Source organism: Rhinopithecus bieti, unplaced genomic scaffold (assembly GCF_001698545.2).
Source record: "Rhinopithecus bieti isolate Rb0 unplaced genomic scaffold, ASM169854v2 scaffold_17861, whole genome shotgun sequence".
NCBI classification, from domain to species: domain Eukaryota; kingdom Metazoa; phylum Chordata; class Mammalia; order Primates; family Cercopithecidae; genus Rhinopithecus; species Rhinopithecus bieti.
Window position 1 is genome coordinate 3,044,986 of NW_016809830.1, and position 10,198 is coordinate 3,055,183.

At 44.5% G+C, this 10,198-nt stretch overlaps 1 long non-coding RNA gene across 2 annotated transcripts in view; it reads right to left on the bottom strand.

Moving 5' to 3' along the window:
• Positions 1–9,638, bottom strand: part of LOC108541048 (uncharacterized) — a 12,815-nt gene extending 3,177 nt beyond the window's left edge. Inside the window, exons 1-2 of one of the 2 annotated variants that reach the window (XR_001888844.1) lie at positions 8,953–9,638; positions 2,447–2,611 (exon numbers count right to left, since the gene is read on the bottom strand). This is a non-coding gene — a long non-coding RNA (uncharacterized LOC108541048). Of the gene's footprint in view, positions 1–2,446; positions 2,627–8,952 lie in introns of both variants that reach the window. The other variant, XR_001888843.1, reaches the window with a different exon arrangement.
• Between the last annotated feature and the right edge of the window lie 560 nt (positions 9,639–10,198).

Here is a 10,198-nt window from a genome sequence, read left to right on the forward strand (position 1 = left end):
GGAAGGAAGGGAGGGGGGGAGGGGGGGGGGGAGGGAGGGAAAGAGGAACTCTAACCCCCAATGTGACCTTTTTTAGAGATAGGGCCTTCAGAGAGGCAATTAAGATTAAACGAGGCCATAAGGGTGGGTCCCTAATGCAATAGGACTGATGTCTTGGTAAGAAGAGGAAGAGACACCAGTGAAGCAAGCACACAGAGAGAAGGCTATTTGGGGACACAGCAGGAAGGTGGCTGGCTACAAGCCTCGGGAGAAACCAAGCCTGCCAGCACCAGGATCTTGGACTTCCAGCCTCCAAAACTGTGAGAAAATACATTCCTGTTGTTTAAGCCACTCTGTTGGTGATATTTTAACATGACAGTCACAGCAAACTAACACAGGCAGTGACTGAGATTTAGATTCTGCCAAGCAGGCATTCACATGGGATTTGGAAGGTAGAAGTGAGATACACACAAAACCTCTGCTTCTTCTGCTGGAAAACATCTTGGACATGTCTGGTTTTTCTGTGGCTGCTTCCTGGTCATGGCAGTGTCTGATTATATGGGCTTCCTGGTCATGGTAGCTTCCTGATTATACTAGTTTCCAAAACATGGAGGAGGAAGCATGGCTCTGCTTTAGCAGCTGCGGCAATGACTTTCCAAGTGACACGTGGCTTCCTGGGAAGTAGCTCTCATGGTACTGAGATGTGGCTTTGAGAATTGTTCCTGGAAGTGACGGGCAAGAGAAGACTCTCCCGCTGGTCTAGCTTTGCCATCTGGCCCCTATAAATAGTAAGTACTCCAAGTATCTGTGGCACCTCAAGTAGTTCTATGAAACCTATGACAACTCTTAAAGGTCTCTGGGGTCACGGATCAAAGCCAAGCCCTCTTTGGCTATTAATATTCTTCTATGTAAAAGTTTCTAACTTGCAACCAGGTGCAGTGGCTCATGCCTGTAATCCCAGCACTTTGGGAGGCTGAGGTGGGGGATCACCTGAGGTCAGGAGTTCAAGACCAGCCTGGCCAACATGGTGAAACCCCGTCTCTACTAGAAATACAAAAAAAAAAAAAAAAAAAAAAAACCAGCTGGGCATGGTTGTGGGTGCCTATAATCCCAGCTACTCGGGAGGCTGAGGCAGGCAGAATTGCTTGAACCCAGAAGGCAGAGGTTGCAGTGAGCTGAGATCGTGTCACTGCACTCCAGCCTGGGCAACAGAGAGACTCCATCTTAAAAAAAAAAGTTTCTAACTTTCCGTTGGGCCCTTGTAAAAACAGAATACCTGGCCATGGGAAAGTAGTGGTCATGTGACTTAAGCTGTCCATAAAGAATTGTTATCTAATCCAGTGAGTCATAAGTTTGGATGCCTGCAGAGGTCTCCATCATAAGTGGTTATGGAATATGGGGACAGGTCCTGAAAGTGCCCGTACATCACTGGAGTGGAGGCTGTACAATCTCAGTGTACCACCTCCTCCTGCTACAATGCCATCTGCCATGACCTCATGGCTGGTTTCCTGGGATCAGTTGACTAAGAAAACATTGAGCCTGGTTTTCAGAAGGTGCCACACAATCATCTGAAAGTTGATACAATATTATGGCCCCATTCAGGGGTAGCTCTGGCGGGACAGAGAAATCCTTGTAATGGGTAGAACTTTGAATTCCTGGAATAAGAGATGGCCAGATATATAGATCTTCCCTAATTCCCAGGCAGCAGCTAACCATTTAGCTAGATGACTAACAGCTTGGAAGAAGTGAGACTGGAGGAATTCTTGACAAGGCCTGGGGAAAGTTGTATGGAAGGCCTTCTCAGAATAAGCACCAAGTGTGGCAATCATTGTGTCCCTCGTTACTGTCATGGAAGAGCTCTACACGTAAGGCTTTTACTACTCAGGTGAGCAGGGTGAGCGTGATTCTTTGGCTGTGAGCCAGCCTCTCCCCATGCAGCCAGCACGCCACCTTGCTGATAATCCCACTGAGCAGGCACAGGGTGGCTGGATAAAGAGACAGAAGCAAGGCAGGCAGCAACTTTTGCTGCTTTTTTTTGCCCTGGAGCAGGCACCGCCCATGGAAGTATCTGACCTCAGCAGCTCCCTTCTCTACATTCTGCCCCACACGATAGTACTGCTTTCATATCCTCTACCTCCAGGAGCATATTTTGGGACATCCAGGCCTGTAATGTCAATATCAGTGTTTCTTGAAGTGTAGGCATCAAAATCGCTTACTTATGTTTGTTAGTATGTAGGAATCAGAAAATGGATTTTTATCAAAATCCCCAAGTAATCCTTGTCTTCACTAATTTTTGTAACAATCTAATCTTGAACAAAAGAAAGTAGTTCTCTTTTTTATTCTCTCTCTGTCTCTCTCAACTACCCACAGCCTGCCCTCTTAGTTCAGTTTCCTAGGCCACGGACTTCCTCTTCCCTAGTGTCTGGCCCCAGGAACCATCTCTTTTTAGTGGCCGTAAACCCCATACCTGCAAGATGAAGCCTTAAACCTCATAAAACTCTACAGAAGAACCATAGGCCAGTTCAGTGTAGCCTTGGCGTTCATGTAAGAAATCTTCCCTTCCAAGAACGGAGTAGGGTGGGTCTTCCTTCTTCGCCCTGCCAGAAGTCATCATGATGAAGAAGGCTGACAGCTGGAGAACAGAAAGCTGAAAATCATGGGTTTATCAGTCCACGCCTCACTGAGGAGGGGTTGAGATTGAAGACTCCTAAAAGGGACATAACCCCCAGACTGCCCGCTGGGAAGGCACAATCTGGGGCCAGAGAAGCTCCCCACAGCAGATCCATTTCCAGCGTGGAGAAAACATCCTCCTGTTTCCTCCAGTCTCAGCCTGTCCTGTGGTTCTCTGCAGCCTTTCAGGCAAACACAAACAATGGCTTTCCCATCTGCCCTGGCCCCTCTCTTCCCACCATGCCACTTCCCCTCAGCAGAGTCCTGCTGATGTTCACCTAAGCCTGCACCCTCTCAACCCCTTTATCCTCATCATCATAGTCATCACAACCTGCTTACTTTATTCATCCCAAGTAGCAACTGAAAAGTCCAATTTCTGCAGCTGGGCCTGCTTAGCTTCACCAACAAAATGTCTATATGTCAGACCACAATGGAGCACGGTAGTTTGAACTGCTAAAATATAATTAACAGCTAGATAGTGTTTCTCCAAACTCCCAGTCTAGTAAGCACTGAAGTGTAGGGTATCTAAAACCTTAACAGACTTCCCCTGTTTCTTGCAGGAGTCTTATAAAAGGATATTAAGGAGAATGACTGCCCTTCTAGCCCAGAGACTGTAGTAGGGGATTTGTTTAGAGTTAAAGAAAATCTCTCATGGGACTTGGGTTCTGTTGGGTTCTGGATACTGATTTGTTGTGTCCAATAAGACCAGATTTGCTGATTCACGAAGCCCATTGGTCTCAGGTTCATTCTCTGTAAAACAAGACATTTCCCAAGAAGGGGTCTCTACACGTCTCAGAAGCTTTTATGAGGCTGTGAGCCTCATCTGATACCAGAGGAAGACATCACCAGCTCACTGTTCACAAGTCCACCCCATTCCCAGTGTGGATCTGAAAACCACAGAGTGCCAGTCTCTGTAAGTGTCCTCTATTGTCTCTGGTCCAGCTCCATGAACATCCTGAACGTTTGCATAACCAGAGGGAACAAGGGGGCCTCCTGGGGAGATACAGGGAGACTGTGTGACAATGGGGAGAAAGCAGCACATTTGGAGGAGCCCTGGGTCCCCCAGGTCTGGTTGTAAGGCCCTCTCTTAGGTTTCCTTAGTCCTCATCTTCCTTCAAGCATTGAGGAAACACAAAATACCTCACAGAATCCTCAAGCAGTGCAAATGCCCTAAGTCTTTCCCATCTTCCAAGCCCACATCACACTCCAGCTTCCAGCGATCTCTCTCCTGCTTTTCACAGTCAAACTTCTGGAAAGAATTGCTCATAAACCCCCCTGCCTGGCTAACCCATCAGGACATGGTGGCTTAGCATATGGGCTCCAGAGCCTTCCAACTGCTTGGATTTATATCCTGGTGCGCCCACCTGGCTATGTGGCCTTGCACCAATGACATACCTCTGTGCCTCAGTTTCTCCATGTGTAGATAAGGATGATAATAGTGCTTATGTGAGTGCTCTATTAGGATTAAATGCCTTGGTTTCTGTAAAGTGCTTAGGATGGTACCTGGCATACAATGAGCCCTCAATAAATACTAGGTATTACTGTTTAACAACACTCAATTTAGGGCTAACTTCTCAGAAATTCCACTAGGCCTCCTAGTTAGAGTCAGGCTTTCATAGTTCTCACCTCAGTTGAAATTAGGTATTTTTGGTGTGATTGTCATGACCCTCACACAGGGCACACACTATAAGGTCAAAGGGAGCAGAAATTGCACCTGTGTTTCTCTACACTGGATTCCTACTGCTTAGCTCAATAACTGGCTCACAGCAGGAACAAATAAGTATTTCTTGAACATACAAAGGAATGAGTGAGTGCTGGTACTGGCCTGAGTCCATTTAATGAATGGAGGTTGCTGTCAGAGAGCAAGTGCCCCAAGCTCCTGGATGAACCCATAATGGAAGACATCTTTGGCCAAAGGGTACCTGGCTGCTTGAAAGAATGACTATGGCTCCCAAAGGGGGGCTATTAGGGAAGCCCTTTGGGCATAAGAAAGCTGACTTTGGGCCAAAGACTCTACATGTCTTGGAGAAGTTGCTATTTGCATGTGAATGTCATCAATTGAGACTGTGATGTAGAACAAATCCTGTCACTCATTGAGTCCTGTGGCTCATTGGAATCCTTTTGGAAGTCTTGAAAAAATGAGTACGGATTCCTAAGCCCCACTCCAATCTGGAAATCTCCAGGAGTAGATCCTGGAAACTTAGATTTTTAAAAAGATCTTCAGGTGATTCTGTTGCCACCAGCCTGTACAGACCAGCAGGCTCTAATCTGGCCACGTTTTATCTTTTTACAAAGGAGGAAACGGAAACACACTTTTGCCCTACATCAGTAAAGAGGGCATGAAGTGTTTAATAAACACGGAAATTAGCTGATAATTTGTTAGGGACTAGAAAATATGGTGTGTGCCCTTGGAAATAGCACGTAATACAAATCATGCATGGTAGGGGTCATTAGCATGGAAATGAGGTCTGATTAAAAAGCACTGACAGCACTTCTTCCTCCTCCTATTGTGATTAGAGTAAATATTAGACTGTTTGGCACACTCAGTCAAGTTTCCTCCAATAGACTCATCTCTCTTGGCCAGGGTATGTTTGCTGAGTTTAACACAGGATGGCCCAGTGTCACTTATCTAAGAGCTGACAGCCCTTCACACCTGAGTGTTCCTGGCTGGTGTGGACTCAGCGATCCAATCATCACCATCATTCTCTAACCCAGGGTTTCTCAACCTGGGCACTATTGACATTTTTTATTGGATATTTCTTTGCAAGGAGTGGGGGGGTACACTACCCTGTGCACTGTAGGATGTTTAGTAGTCTCCATGGCCTATGGTGTTTACCCACTAAAGAACAATAAAACATGTCCCTTGGACATTGCCAATTCTCCCCTAAGGAGGGAAAAAAGCCTCCCCTTCTCCCATCTCCACATTGAGAACTGCTTTAACCTTACAAATTCACTTAACAGAGAACTCAAAGGACCACAGCACGACATCAGGAATTTTCACTGGAGCCTTTTTCCCCAACAGAAAAAATATAAAAGAATATTTCTATGGATTTCATGGACAAGACCCAAAAAAGGACAAAATCAAAAGAAAGGCTTGATAATTTTGCCTACATTAAACTGTAAAACTTTCATATGAAAAACATCATATATGAAGTTGCCACAGAGGAGAAAATATTTACAATACAAATAATCGATGAAAGGTTAATGTTCAGAATACACAATTGTATTAGTTCCTTCTCACACTGCTATAAAGGACTGCCCAAGACTGAGTAATTTATAAAGAAAAGAGGTTTAATTGGCCGGGCGCAGTGGCTCACGCCTGTAATCCCAGCACTTTGGGAGGCTGAGGCGGGCGGATCACAAGGTCAGGAGATCGAGACCATCCTGGCTAACACGGTGAAACCCCGTCTCTACTAAAATACAAAAAAATTAGCCAGGCACGGTGGTGGGCGCCTGTAGTCCCAGCTACTCAGGAGGCTGAGGCAGGAGAATGGCGTGAACCTGGGAGGCGGAGGTTGCAGTGAGCCGAGATTGCGCCACTGCACTCCAGCCTGGGCGACAGAGCGAGACTCCGTCTCAAAAAAAAAAAAAAAAAAGAAAGAAAAGAAAAGAGGTTTAATTGACTCACAGTTCCACATGGCTGGGAGGACCTTGGGAAACTTACAATCATGGCAGAAGGGGAAGCAAACACGTCTTTCTTCATATCATGGCAGGAAGGAGAAGTGCCAAGCAACAAAAGGGGAAAGTCCCTTATAAAACCATCAGATATCGTGAGATCTCACTCACTATCATGAGAATAGCATGAAGGTAACTGCCCCCATGATTAAATTACCTCCCACTAGGTCTTTCCCATGAACTACAATTCAAGAAGAGATTTGGGTGGGGACACAGCCAAACCATATCAATAGGGATGTCTCAGAATCAATAACAAAAAGAAAAACATCCAATAAGAAAATGAGCAAAGGATATGGTAGGCAGTCTGTGAAGAGGAAACTCTGAGTGGACAATACACTTGGAAACTGGTCAACCCTATGAATAGACAGGAAATGCAAACTGAAATGANGAGACTCCGTCTCAAAAAAAAAAAAAAAAAAGAAAGAAAAGAAAAGAGGTTTAATTGACTCACAGTTCCACATGGCTGGGAGGACCTTGGGAAACTTACAATCATGGCAGAAGGGGAAGCAAACACGTCTTTCTTCATATCATGGCAGGAAGGAGAAGTGCCAAGCAACAAAAGGGGAAAGTCCCTTATAAAACCATCAGATATCGTGAGATCTCACTCACTATCATGAGAATAGCATGAAGGTAACTGCCCCATGATTAAATTACCTCCCACTAGGTCTTTCCCATGAACTACAATTCAAGAAGAGATTTGGGTGGGGACACAGCCAAACCATATCAATAGGGATGTCTCAGAATCAATAACAAAAGAAAACATCCAATAAGAAAATGAGCAAAGGATATGGTAGGCAGTCTGTGAAGAGGAAACTCTGAGTGGACAATACACTTGGAAACTGGTCAACCCTATGAATAGACAGGAAATGCAAACTGAAATGATCACATCCTACCTTACACTCGTCAGAGGCAGTAAATGAATAAGTTGATAGTACCAAGTATTGGGGAGCGGGCACTGAAGTGATAGTATCTACTCCCATACACCCCTAGTAGAGGCACAGATTGGTAAACATCACTTTAGAAAACTGTCTAGCATTATCAGGTAAGATTGACTCTGCCATTACTCTCCCCAACAAACACCCTAAAAAACTAACACATCTCCACAAGGAAACACCATCAAAGGGTGTTTACAATAATGTTTGCAATAGTGAAAAATGAAACAAACCAAGTATCTACCAGTTGGGGAACTGGATAAACATTTAAGATACACGTGCACACGATAGGGTATCATTAGCATTAAAAATTAATGGACTATATGTGTAATGGGAAAATCATATTGTAAAGGATAGTACAGTATGGACCCAATTATATAAAGCTTAAAAACAAAGAGTATACCATTTATAGACACCTGAATATTGGTTTTAAAAAAAAGGGTGAGGCCGGGCGCGGTGGCTCAACCCTGTAATCCCAGCACTTTGGGAGGCCGAGAGGGGCGGATCACGAGGTCAGGAGATCGAGACCATCCTGGCTAACACAGTGAAACCCCGTCTCTACTAAAACTACAAAAAACTAGCCGGGCGAGGTGGCGGCGCCTGTAGTCCCAGCTACTCGGGAGGCTGAGGCAGGAGAATGGCGTGAACCCGGGAGGCGGAGCTTGCAGTGAGCTGAGATCTGGCCACTGCACTCCAGCCTGGGTGACAGAGCGAGACTCCGTCTCAAAAAAAAAAAAAAAAGGGGGGGGGGTGAAACTTGGATAAAAGGGAGGAAGTAAATGGGATGCAGGGAGGTCTACAATTGAGTTTACAATGTTTTATTTTTTAACCAAACAAAAGAAGTACATCTGAAGGAAAATGGCAAAATGTTAACCTATGTTTAATTGGGATTGTGGATATGTGGGGTATGAATTGTTTCATTCTCTAGACTTGTCTGAAATTTTTAGTTTTTTAAATTAAACATTTTAAAATAAATACATCTGGAAAAGGCAAAACTACAGGGATTGAAAACAGACAGGTGGTTGCCAAGGGCCAGGGATGGGGGTAGGGGTTGACTACAAAGGGGCCCCAGCAATCTTCGGGAGTGATGGAACTGTTCTGTATCCTGCTTATGGTGGTGGTTATACAACTGTATTCATTTGTCAAACCTCACAGACATGTACACTTCTTAAAAGGTGAATTTTATTGTATGAAAATTATACATTAATGAAAAAATAAAAATGAAAAAATATCTGCTAATAATGGTAGGAACAAAAGGTGCAGAATTAGACATTAATTAAGTTTCTTACCTAACAAAAAGGAAATACTATATAAAATTGGATTGTTACTTGGAAGCATATATCAATGCATTCCTAGGTATAATCCATACATTTTTAAAATTAAATCAACATTTGAATTAATAATAATAAATGCATTTATATCACAGAATCTGCTGAAACACCCAGCACTTCACCCCTTTCTTAAACAAGAGCAAAATGCAACTTCAGCTCATTCTCCCTGCTCTGGGTGCCGGAACAGAACAGGATTTCTGACATTCATATTAATATTCTTGACGTTCTTATAATAAGTAGCTGTCAGAAATATTTGGTTATTGAATGAATGACTCAGTCAATAACCAAATGAGTGAAAGAAAGAAGAATCAGTTCTCTGTCTTAACATCCTGTTTCTATTTTACTGGGGCAAGATCTTCTCTTACCTCTACAAGGATAGTGATAGTTTCATTAAGTTTTCTTCTCTCTGTATAATCTCCTGTCTCGAAATTCCTTTTTCTGTGGATTCCTTTTAGTCTTACCCCTTCCAGATATCAAAGGCTTTTCTCAGGTTTGTGGTAACCCTGGTTGTGCTCATGATTAAGGATGAGGGACTTAGAAGCTGAAAGGAAGCTTTGAGTCAGGGTGACCAACACTGAGGGGTGTCCCGGAACATGCGAGTTTCAGCACTAAAACCAAAAAAGTCCCAGGCAAGCCAGGCTGAGTCGATCACCCTACTCTGAGCGCATGGTGTGAGCTTCACGGGAGGGGATCTGGCTGAGACTTTTCTGGAAGAGCCTTTAATGTCAATATTTTTAGGGATTTCATCTTGGGCCAGTCAGAATCCCCAAAGAAGCAGTTTCCAACCTTCTGCCTGGAGGGTCAAGGCCAGTCTGGCGGGGATCGGGCAGCCTCCAGGATGCGGTATTCACACAGCTCTCACTCTTCTGATCTCTTCTGATCTGAGCGTAGAATCCCCATCCCCCTGGCTTCCCTCAGCCTAGAGATCCTGCTCTGTCAGCCTCTGGGCATCAGCCTTGTCCTTCTTCACATCTACAGATCTAGAAGTGTGACAAGGCTGAAGGTGGTAAGGACAAGGACTTTCTCCATGATGCCACCCCCACTTCAGCCATGCCCATCTTTCCCAGAAGTCCCCAGGGCACTTATCCTTGTGTGTCATTGGTCAGAGCTGGGTCACGTGACCAAACCTGCACCAATCACAGGGAAAGAAAAAGAGGAGGAACATTATTGGTTTCTACCAAATATGATGATTTCCCTTGGCACATTGATAAGGGAACAACATAAGGGTTTGTGTAGTGAAAGAGGAAGGGGTGCAAATGTGAGTAGGCCACCAAAAGTGGCCATCTCTCAGCATATACAAACACAGTGTTGATTTAAATCCCACTTGGGGTCTAGGGACTAAAGTTCTAAAGATTTCTCATCCCTTCAGAGGCCCTGGGGCCTCTCAACTTTGAGCTTCACTAGAAGTGTTACCAGTGCAGAGTGTCCAGGTTCTTGGTGTTTTGAACAAAGAATTGAACAAAATACACAAAGCAAGGAAAGAATGAAGCAACAAAAGCAGCGATTTATTGAAAGCGAAAGTAGACGCCCCAAGGTGGGAGTGGCCTGGGTATAGGGCCTCAAGAGTCTCTTTACAGAATTTTCTCGGGTTTAAATACCTGTTCTAGAGGT